At 31.2% G+C, this 10,853-nt stretch overlaps 1 long non-coding RNA gene across 4 annotated transcripts; it reads right to left on the bottom strand.

Moving 5' to 3' along the window:
* Nucleotides 1-1,149: 1,149 nt before the first annotated feature.
* On the bottom strand, nucleotides 1,150-5,141 carry LOC125222075. Of its 4 annotated transcripts, none has more exons than XR_007176463.1 (9): nucleotides 4,762-5,141; nucleotides 4,582-4,693; nucleotides 3,413-4,289; nucleotides 3,262-3,331; nucleotides 3,118-3,181; nucleotides 2,969-3,037; nucleotides 2,210-2,407; nucleotides 1,821-1,902; nucleotides 1,150-1,378 (listed from the first exon to the last, which is right to left on the bottom strand). It is a non-coding gene; the product is annotated as an uncharacterized LOC125222075 (long non-coding RNA). The 4 variants fall into 4 exon arrangements; XR_007176461.1 differs by having other exon boundaries at nucleotides 4,582-4,682; nucleotides 4,762-5,140; XR_007176464.1 differs by having other exon boundaries at nucleotides 3,413-3,482; nucleotides 4,582-4,682; nucleotides 4,762-5,135.
* Nucleotides 5,142-10,853: the final 5,712 nt, after the last annotated feature.

The raw sequence follows: 10,853 nt of genomic DNA, 5'->3' as shown, positions 1-10,853 counted from the left end.
TGCGTGGGTTTGACTATTCGCCTCAGATTGATGAATTTTCTTAAACCAAATGCAAGTCAAATCCGGGTCGGGCGGGTTGCGCTGCTCAAACAGTACTTTGATTCGGTATTACTCCCTCCGTCCACGAAAATTCGTTCCGGTTTGACCGGGCACGGGTTTTAAGAAATGTAATGGAAAGTGAGTTGAAAAAGTTGGTGGGATGTGGGTCCTACTTTTAAAGTATTAGTTTTATAATAAAATGTGAGTAAGAATAAGTTAGTGGAATATGGGATCCACTACCAAAAATGGTAAAAGTGAAATGGGACAAATTTTGGAGGACGGACGGAAATGGAAAACTGGGACAAATTTTCGTGGACGGAAGAAGTAGTTTATTACATAAAAATATGGGGATCAATTCACTTTTTATATTTATTCTCTTCACTTTTTCTTATTATTTCCTCCCAATAATTATAAATTTTTCTTATTATTTCCTCCCAATAATTATAAATTAACCAAACTATCCTTTAATTCAATTTTTAAAAAAAATCATCTTCTCCAAATCCAATCAAATTATGCGCTCAACTATCCATCTCGTGTTCGTCGATAGTGGCAATGAACTCCAAATGGAGATTATTGGGAGAAACAGAAATGCTGCAAGGGCTGAATAATACACTTAATTTTCCCATTTTTTTTTCTTTTTAAAGGCATGTGAACGTATCTGTTGGCTTTCTATCTATATTTGTTTACAATTTTAAAAACTGCAATGGATGAGTGATTCACTATTCTCCCAATCTCCATTTTAATGAAATACGTGTAGTGCTTGACCATATCTATACTACTTAAAAGTGGCAGTTTGGTGAAATTACTTTGTTGCCCTTTTTGGCGGGATTTTGGAAGAGTTGATGTTTATTTTTTTTATTGCTCTTATATTTGTTGTTTAGAATGTTATATATAAATATTAGAAAACAATATTTTTACACATGTGAAACTGTGAAACGAGACATTCAAGAAGAAATGTGTTTTCCCAATGCTTTGCTGGAATCTGTGTGAAATATTTTAATAGGTCAAGTCTACAATCAAGTAAAATCTCACTTTTTTTTCTTATTTCAAGTATTTGAAATTCTGATTGAACCTAATATCTCCATTTTTTGAAAACCTTAAGCAGCCGAAAATCCAATATTTTCATCTACATAATTCGAAAATGGAATGTAGGACAGGAGAGAGAAATAGATATAGAATCAGTTATATAAAAGATGCAGGGGCGAGAGAGAAACTGAGAGAGAGAGAGAGAGAGAGAGAGATAGAGACAGAGAGAGAGGACACAGATTAATAAATACATATATCTCACTTGCTAAGCAATATTTTGGGGTATTAAACCTGTTTCCAATGCAAACCATCCCTGAAAAACATTAATAAAAGGTTAGTATTTAATCGTAAGAATGACACAATTAACTTTCTCAATTAATGCATTTATCTTGCAACATATCAAATTTACAAATAAGAAAATTAAAGGACCTTCTTTAATGTATAGCTTCAAAGCAACAGATAAGATATGTATCATATTGCTTATATGAATTAATGGTATAGTTTTTAAAACCTGTTTCCAATGCAAATTGTCCAAGAAAAACATTAATAAAGGGTTAGTATTTAATCCTAAGAATGACACAATTAAGAAAGTTAGAGGAGCTTCTTTAATTTTATTACAAATAAGCAATAGGATATGATATGTATCATATGGCTTATATGAATTCATGGTATAGTTTTTGATAATGCAATCTCACTGTACATATGATTATGTTTGGAAGAGCATGACCTAAAATTCTGGAAATTAATTTAATTACCTTAGAAGTAGTTGTTCTTATATTTGTGGCTGATTTTTTGTTTCTTCATGAGTTGCTTCTCTTCCATAAATTAGTTCATAACCTGTTCATAGAAAGGGAGATAGTTAGGTGCGTTGCAGTAGTGCTAGCTCTGTGGAAAATTAAATAATCTGCCTTAATCTATTGCTTGCTGATTCCTGAATGTGCTGATTGTATTTTCTGATTTGGGCTTTATGTATGAATTGCTTCTCCCTAAAATTAGTTCATAACCTGTTCAAAAAAATGGAGATAGTTAGCTGTATTGCAGTGTTGGTAGAGGTGTAGTTTGTGATTGGTAATCTATAATAGAAACGTTATTAAGATATTTATTGGAATTGATCTAAACAAATATTATTAATGAATTGTAATACCTTTTAATTTGCTTTGTTGGGCCTGCTCCCTCTCTTGATAGACTTGAAGAGGTTATTGTGGAAGGATCTATTTTCAGATCTTTTGTAGCTTCTCTGTAGGTAGCAGGGTATGCCAATTTATTTTGTCTCTTACTTTTTCCTTTGAATAGAGTGGCTGGCGGCTGCTTTTTGGGGTTGTATTGAATCCCCTTTGCACTCCTGTAAAATAGGGTTAAGTTAAATAGAGGAAATACCAATCAGGAAGGTCATAGGGTTAAGTTAAATAGAGGAAATACCAATCAGGAAGGTCATTTATTGGGCAAGGCAAATGTGCCACTAATTAATTACTATTACTGATTTAATCGTTTTCCAAGGCAAATGGACCACTTATTTATATTCCTGATTATTAATTCATTTAATGCATTAATTAAAATTGGGAATGCATTTTTAACTCTACATAAACATCAGGAGCAATTATTTTTACTCTTATTTAATATTTTCTATTAATTTATCTGTTATATTAAAAGAGATATCTGAAAGGTTCTCCTAATCATTCGGTTTTTTTGGGAATGTGGTGTTGTGTACATGTGTGCAGTGCATACTGGTCTCCTGCCTCTATAAATATGGTTAGGTACTCAGCTTACAAATCACTCAGCTAATATCTCTTAAAAACTTACATCAACCTCTACAGCAATTCATAAACTCAAATTTTGGTTGTTCTTTCCTTCTTTACTTCTTTTTTAGTCAGTAGCAAGTGTTTTAGAGATCTTAGTGTCTTACCATTTTCTGAAATATTCATATAGCAACCCCTTGCTTCTCACTTATGTCTCTGCATTTCTATCATTTTTTCTGCACATGTAAATGAATTTGTTGTTATAGGTTGCTTTGAATGATAACTGGAATAAGTTTTTATGATTTTAGATTTTTACCATTTTGCTGATACATGTGCATCTTCTTGCCTTTATTGCTTTGTATCCTTTTGTTTAAATATTGCTGCAGAAATGAAGATTATATTGTTATTGTTTGATGTCAATAAAAAGTGGAGTAGATGTTTAAAATCATAGTTTTTTTACCATTTCGGTGAAGTATGTTCTTGGCATTCTTGAACCATTCATTGATGTCTCTCCTTTTGTTGCATTGTTTCTGCACATATAAACAATGTAATGTAATTTGTTGCTATCTACACAAGTTGATACCCGGATGTTTAATCTATAAATGTCTTACCATGCTGCTGAAACTGATATAGGCCTCTTTTTTCTTTCTGTCATGTCTTCACCAAAGTTTAACACAGAGGCTGTTGATTCAGATAATATGAATCATATCCAACATTAACAAACATATAGAAACACAGATCAACACCTATATCATTATTTACCATCATTTAGCATTTACTAATTGAATGTTTTGGAAAATTTCTAAGACAAAACATTGAGAATTTCATTAAGTGAAATATGTTAAAGAAACTTATATTTGAACACAAATTAGTGTGTATACATTATTTAATTGCAACATAAGATTCTTTAGGGTTATACATTTGAACATTCAGACAGTATTGACTGTCTTAAGATAAAAATGAATTAGCTTTTTGAAAAATTTACAGCCTAATTCATCAATATTTCCAAGAATCCTTTTTTAAACCTAGACTTGATATGTTTAGACACTTGATACATAGATGATCTGAAAGGTGTTCTTGGTATATGTGTGGCTCTAATCCTTAAATATATATGGCATTCCCCTTATCATTTTTCTCTGATTTCTTACATTTCTATTGTTCTTACTTCTTTTTACACTTCTTCTTTGTCCTAAATACCTCATTTCACTGCATAGTTATGGTCATCATGATTTAGAAGTAGTTCTTTACACCCTAAGTTTTATCTTTTTTATTGATCTTTCATGTCATTTTATTCTAGAATATCTCTCTGGTACCAACATAAAACTTAACTATCAATGAAGAAACTTAGAAAATCTGTACTACTCAAGAGTTTGCCATTGAAGGACTTATCGCATTCAAGTTCAGGTACTCATCTTCTTATTGGTGGAATTCTTTGAAAAGTTGAATGTCTCATCTTCCTTTATGCTGTGCTTTTATGCTTTGAGCTCCCTGTTGCAAAAATGTATGACTTCTTTATTTTAAAATTTATATAGAAAATCCAAATGCATTATATTATGACTGCAAGTAGAACACAAAGCCATTGTTTCTGTCCAATTTTGGATCTGTTTAGTAAAAAAGATAAGCATGCATTGTTGAGCCATTATTTGTCAATGTTTTGCATAAAGAATTTCAACATTACTGTGAGAGTAAATATCTTCTTTCTGGATTATATTTATTTGTTCAAACTTAGACACTGAAGTAGTAACAATTTTGATTTAGATTTGCAAAGGACTTGAGTTACCTCTCTGTGGATTCTTTGGAGTTGTATAGGAATGGAAATACTTTTTTTCTTTCTGAGAAACTTCTATTTCGTTCCAAGTGTTCATCAAATCCACAAAATTCCTGCATAAATTCTGACTAAATTGTGAGAATCGTTTAGAGAAAGGGAAAATCAAAGGGTTTTTGCTTATTTACGGATTACCTTGAAGCTTTGATTTCGGTCGGTCATTGAGGGTTTTCACTTCACATTCCTTCGATTTTACTCCTCTTCCTTCTTCTCTATATTTGATTGATGTCTAATTCGCTTCGTTTCCGCTGATTTTTGTTCTTCATCGTTTCCAAATTTTTTAGAATTCGTCTAGGGGATATGGGTAAACTTTCGTGCCATCTGGGAGTTGTATGGTTGGGTATTTGCTTTAGGGATTTTTGTGACTGGTCGCCGGAAATTTGTAGTGGCGGAGCAGAATAGGGTCGTGGTGGCGGAGGAAGAAGGAGGCGGCGGTTCCCCATTTTTTAGGGTTTCCGTCGAGAGAGAAAGAGATAGAGGATTTTTTTTCAAATTTCTTATCTTATTTGTTTTCTTATGTTTTAGCTTAAAGTTTAACTAAAATTTAAATATGTATTAAGATGATTAGTCTTATTAATCGTACTTAGCTTAAGATTTGATTTAATAAAGTATTGGCAATAAAATAATTTAGTAGGAGTATAACATTTGGGACAATTTAATTGTATTTGGGCCTGAAATTAAATGGTATTATAAAATTTGAGTTTATTTATATGTATTTGGGCCTTTCTCTGTTAATGATTGGGCTGTGATTTCTTTTAGTTTGATTGAGTTGTAGAGTTATATCTAATGGGCTTCTTATTTTTATTATGTGCTGTTTTTTTTTCTATAATGACAAAATATATAATGAGAAATAAATATTCATTTGTTTCGTTGGTATTATGTATATACGACAATTTTATATCCTGTGCATAACACAGGTGTTAATACAAGTATTTCAAACATGGATGTTGGGATTTTAGAGGGATGATATCTATACAATATATATAAGGGGAGTTTTGGGAGAGTTTTAAAGAATTTATTTACTATTTAATTTAAATAATTATATTAACTTAAAAATGTTGAATTATAAAAGTCTACATGGAGTGAGTGGGAAGTTTTACAATGAAGGTGAGTGAGTGGGAGGTTATAAACGTTATAGATTAAAAGCTAAAATAAATAAATCTTACTTCAATCCAACTCCACGGAGTAAATAACAATTGTTTTCCCTCCAAACTCAGCCCCAATAAATCAATTGAGAAATATTGATAATATATGATTTTTGTTGTTATAGGTATATTTTATGCGAACTCACGACTTCAGTAAGACAGATGGGGTCGTCATCATCGTTGACGTTGGTGTCCCAATTACCAACTGCTAAGGAATTGAGGTATGAAATCTGCTGGTTGTAAAAAACATTTTACTTTGATTTGTGGATCCATTGGAGTCTGAAATCTGCTGGTTGTAAATGTTTTTTTACTTTGATTTGTGGATCCATTGGAGTACTTACTGTCAAATAAATATGCAATTGTAGTACTTCAAATTCCTCTCGGAATGACTTGATATTTGCATAATAGGTTGAGGAATCGATTACATGCATAATATTTTAGCCTATAAATATGTCATTTAAAGGCTGGATATCCACACATACTCAAACATTCCATTTTTGCTCTTACCATAGGAGGAAAGCTTGACGCCATGAAACCATTCCACACCATGCTCAATAAGCTCGAGGCTTCCTCAATTTCTTTGATTGGCTAATTTTGTTCTTTTTAATTATGCTTTCGTTCCTTTTCTTTTTATTAATTATATTTTTCTTTTTCTTAACATTTTCTTAATTATATATTTTTTTATTTTCATTCATTTTTATATATAAAGTTTGATATAACATCGTATTTGTTTTATATATTATATGACTTATCGATATATTTTTTCTTAGTTATATTTTTCGTTTCTTTCTGTTCATTTTTATCCATTACTATGTTTTTTTAGATTATTGTTACCACCATTTTCTTTCTTTTGATTAGATTTTTAGTTCATTTATATTCATGTATAGTTGATTCATGTTAAAAAATTTATGTTGAAATTATAATTGGCTAATATTTTTTATACATATCTATAAGTATGTTGAGTCATATGAAAGGATTATTCTGTTGGTAAATTTAATGTATAATTTAATTTGTCTTTAATTTTATTGAAAAATACAAAATTGTTAGATGAAAGTAGCTATACATATTGATTATTGATTTTGTGCATTGCAAATTGATTTTGTTCCTTATTTTATTGTAGTTTTAGGTGAGGCGGACAACTTAAAGATGACAAACTTTAATGATGACAAACGCGTTATTTTACCTATGAGTTCTGTTGAAGAGTGTGAAAATTGAAGGTTTTAGTTTATAATGATGAGGTTGATTTTAATTTTAAAATTAATGTAGTGTATAAAGAAGTTTTAAAAATGACGAGTTTAATTCTTTATTGTGATAGAATTTTTATCTTCCTACTCCATGATTTAATGTTTAAACAATATATTTTATTAATGCCGCAATGTTGATTTGTATAGGATTTTGATTCTCATATAACTAAAGTTGTTACTTATATTGTTCATTGTTAATATTGATTCTAATTTTATTTAATTAATTTAAAATTAAAAATTATTATTTTAAAAATATATTGATTTGTGCATAGCATAGGCGTGATACTAGTATAATTAAATTATCAGTTTAATAATATATTATAGAATTCTCAAAGTGGCTGATTCTTCAAAAATTCATAAGGGGAAATGATTTGTGGTATGAGAATTTCGACTGAATTTTAAGGTTGGAGGACATAATCTAGTTGGAATGCAGAAGATGAATTTTTTAAAAATTGAATTAAAGGATAGTTTGGTCAATTTATAATTAGTGGGAGGAAAATAATAAGATAAAAGGAAGAGAACAAATATAAAAGAATGAAAACCATTATTCTGAAAAATTCACATGCCTCGAGCCTATATTCTAAAAGGTCAACGAATTTAATCCCTAATCTCGAAATGTCAGCGAATTGAGCCCCATATTCCGAAATCTCTCCTACTATTTATAATCATTTTTATAAAATAAGTGTAGAAAAATAAATGTGACTCATACAATGCTTCTATAACTAATATGGATATTTCTTTTATACTCACTCCGTCCCAAGGAAGATGATCTTTTCCTTGGACGACACATGATTTTATGCAGCTTTATTTTTTGTGTGTTGAGTGGAGAGAGTAAAGTAAGAGAGAGGGAATAAAGTAGAGATAATAGGTGTTTCCAATTTTAGTAATGGGTCATTTTGGTTAGGATAATCCAAAAAGGAAAGTGAGTCATCTTCAAGGAAGATGACCCTTTTCATTGGACGGCAAGTGATTTTGTGCAGCTTTATTTTTGTATGTTGAGTGGAGAAAGTAAAGTAAGAGAGAGGGAATAAAGTAGAGATAAAAGGTGTTTTCAATTTTAGTAATGAGTCATCTTGGTTAAGATAATCCAAAAAAGGAAAGTGAGTTATCTTTAATAGAACGAAGGTGGTATACATTTAAATTCATTATGAAGATGTCATAGTTGGTAAAATGTTTGATACTCCCTCCGTCCACGAATAAGAGTTCCATTTTTCTATTTTAGTCCATTCATCAGAGTCTCGGTTCTTTTTTACTATAAATGGTAATAGGGTTCTATATTCCACTAATTCATTTTGAGATTCATATTCCACTAACTTTTTTCCATCTATTTTTTTTAACATTTCTTAAAAGTTGTGGGTGAAAAATTGGACTTCTAATGACGGAGAGAGAGTATGTTTTTAGTTTTGCACAACTTTTGAATTTATTACTCCCTCCGTCCCAGAGTATTAGACTCGCTTCTTTTGGGCACATGATTTTAGGAGGTGATGTTTAGTGGTGTAAATGAAGTTGGTAATAAAGTAGATTAGGTGATGTGATGTATTTTTATTTTTAAATTTAAAATAAATGGAACACAGCTTTCAGATCTTTTAATTTCAGCTGACCGCTCTTGAACTTCTTTACGGCAGGGGGGTGGTGGCGTCGGCAACCGGAGCTTTCCTCTTTCCTTGCACCACGACGAGTGATTTTCCTCCGCCACTGCCACTGCCAGCAGACCACGACGGCGAGCGAGTAAGGGGGCGTCGGGTGTTAACCCACCCATCATCGCTTGGATTAGGCTCACATATTTCGTCGTTGGAAGCCATGGATGCGTGAGTTTGACAGAAAATGTTAGATCTAGGGTTTTTTTTTTGGAAGAGGCGTGGAGAGAGAATGAGGGATTGAGTCTGGAAGAGAGAGAAGACAAAAAATGAAATGATGTTGGTGGGTTGGGTACCGATTTCCATTCAATTAACATTGGATTAATTAACATTATTTTAATCCTAATTGTAATAAGGGTGTTACTTAAATTCTTTAATTTTTACCATAAATAGAAAGTGGTCAAGTATGTTGGGACACCCCAAAATGGTATACGAGTCTAATACCCTGGGACGGAGGGAGTAATAAATATAAGAATTAAGAAAATTCTAACTTCTAATTTGAGGTTTTGATGTATTTATAATATCACAATAATTTATGTGCTATAAATACATAATTCTTTAGATTGGGGTGTCTTATATTGCTAACTAATTCTTAAATTGCTAAATACAACTAAATGATATGCATTGGATCATTAAATCAAGGCACAACATCATTCATCTACGAATATCAATATGAAGCACAAAAAATGACCATTAAGAATATTAGTGTCAAGTGACAAAAGTTAGTTATAACTAACTTTTAAAAAATATCTCAAAACTTTAAATAATTACTCCCTCCGTCCACGAATAAGAGTCCCGTTTTTTCATTTTGGTCCGTCTATGAATAAGAGTCCCGGTACATAATTACCATAAATGGTAAATAGACCCCACATTCCACTAACTCATTCTACTCACATATCATTTAAAACTAATATATACAAGTGGGACCCCTATTCCACTAACTTTCTTCCACCCACTTTTCTTAACATTTCTTAAAACCCGCGCCATTTAGAAATGTGACTCTTAATTGTGGACGGAGGGAGTATAACTTTCTCAATATTTATTATTTTTTTATACAAAATATATCAAATTAAAGAAAATTTTATAAGGATTCTAACGAGACCTCACTTGCATATGCTCAGATGTCAAATTTGAATTTTTATTTTGAAGTTTCGTATTTTTCAAGTAATAGTTTTATGTCAATATAACTATCATAATATGTCAATATAATATATATAAAATGTTAATGCTAAGTTGTGTTGACATATTCAATGAATCGTATTGATATGTTTAATACACTATATTGATATTTTGATCTAAAATCCTAATTTTGGTAGTTTTCTAATCTTTTTAAATTTAAATAATAATAAAATGAAATTACACATGACAATTTTTATAGATCACTAGATCTCTATCTATTTTATGGTTTTAAATTAGTTGTAATTAGCAATTAAAAGTTGAGTTAGCAATTCCCTTCTTTAGATAATGGACTTTTATTTGTAATAGATGTGAATGGAGCATGGTACATCCTTTGTTAGGAATAATTTTTTATAAAAAAAACATCATTCTATCATCATTTCATTCTATATGAAAATATTTTCATGCACAACACACACACAAGGATATCAGTCGGTCCAACATGTTCAAGTTTGATCCCATCTAATATCGGGTTAAATTTATGGGACTTGGGGCTAATTTCGGGTCAACCCCATTAGGTTGCGGGTTATTTAGTTTAGAATCATTCCAGTTGTGATTTTTGTAGGCTATGAATTCTCAATCATAATTCTATCAAATTGTCAGTCTATTGAGGTAACACATTGGTTTCAAGTTAAATTGATATTGCACGCATGCAAATTTTTTTGAATTATATGTATTGTATGTATCATGTGTGTGCAATGCGTGTAATGTGTGTGCACGCGCTAGTGTGGGCAGTGTGTGGTATGTGTTATATCAATTATATGTATGTGTTGTGTGTAGTGTGTGTATGTATGCAGTGTGTGTAACATTTTGTGTGTGAGTGCAATGTGTGTACTGTGTATGCAATCTTATTCCATTTCATTATTATATTATCTATAGTTATTGATAAATTGTATTCTAGGCCTTGGTTACTGGTCAATATGATGAGCTTAATGTGCACATTTTGCAAGAAAAGTGTGTAAGTGTGCAGGTCAGCAGGTAGTGGTGGCCACGGTTCGAAAACCGCCGGTTCTGAACCGGAACCG

Source organism: Salvia hispanica, chromosome 4, assembly GCF_023119035.1.
Source record: "Salvia hispanica cultivar TCC Black 2014 chromosome 4, UniMelb_Shisp_WGS_1.0, whole genome shotgun sequence".
NCBI lineage: Eukaryota > Viridiplantae > Streptophyta > Magnoliopsida > Lamiales > Lamiaceae > Salvia > Salvia hispanica.
This window is presented reverse-complemented; position numbering and strand designations above follow the sequence as displayed.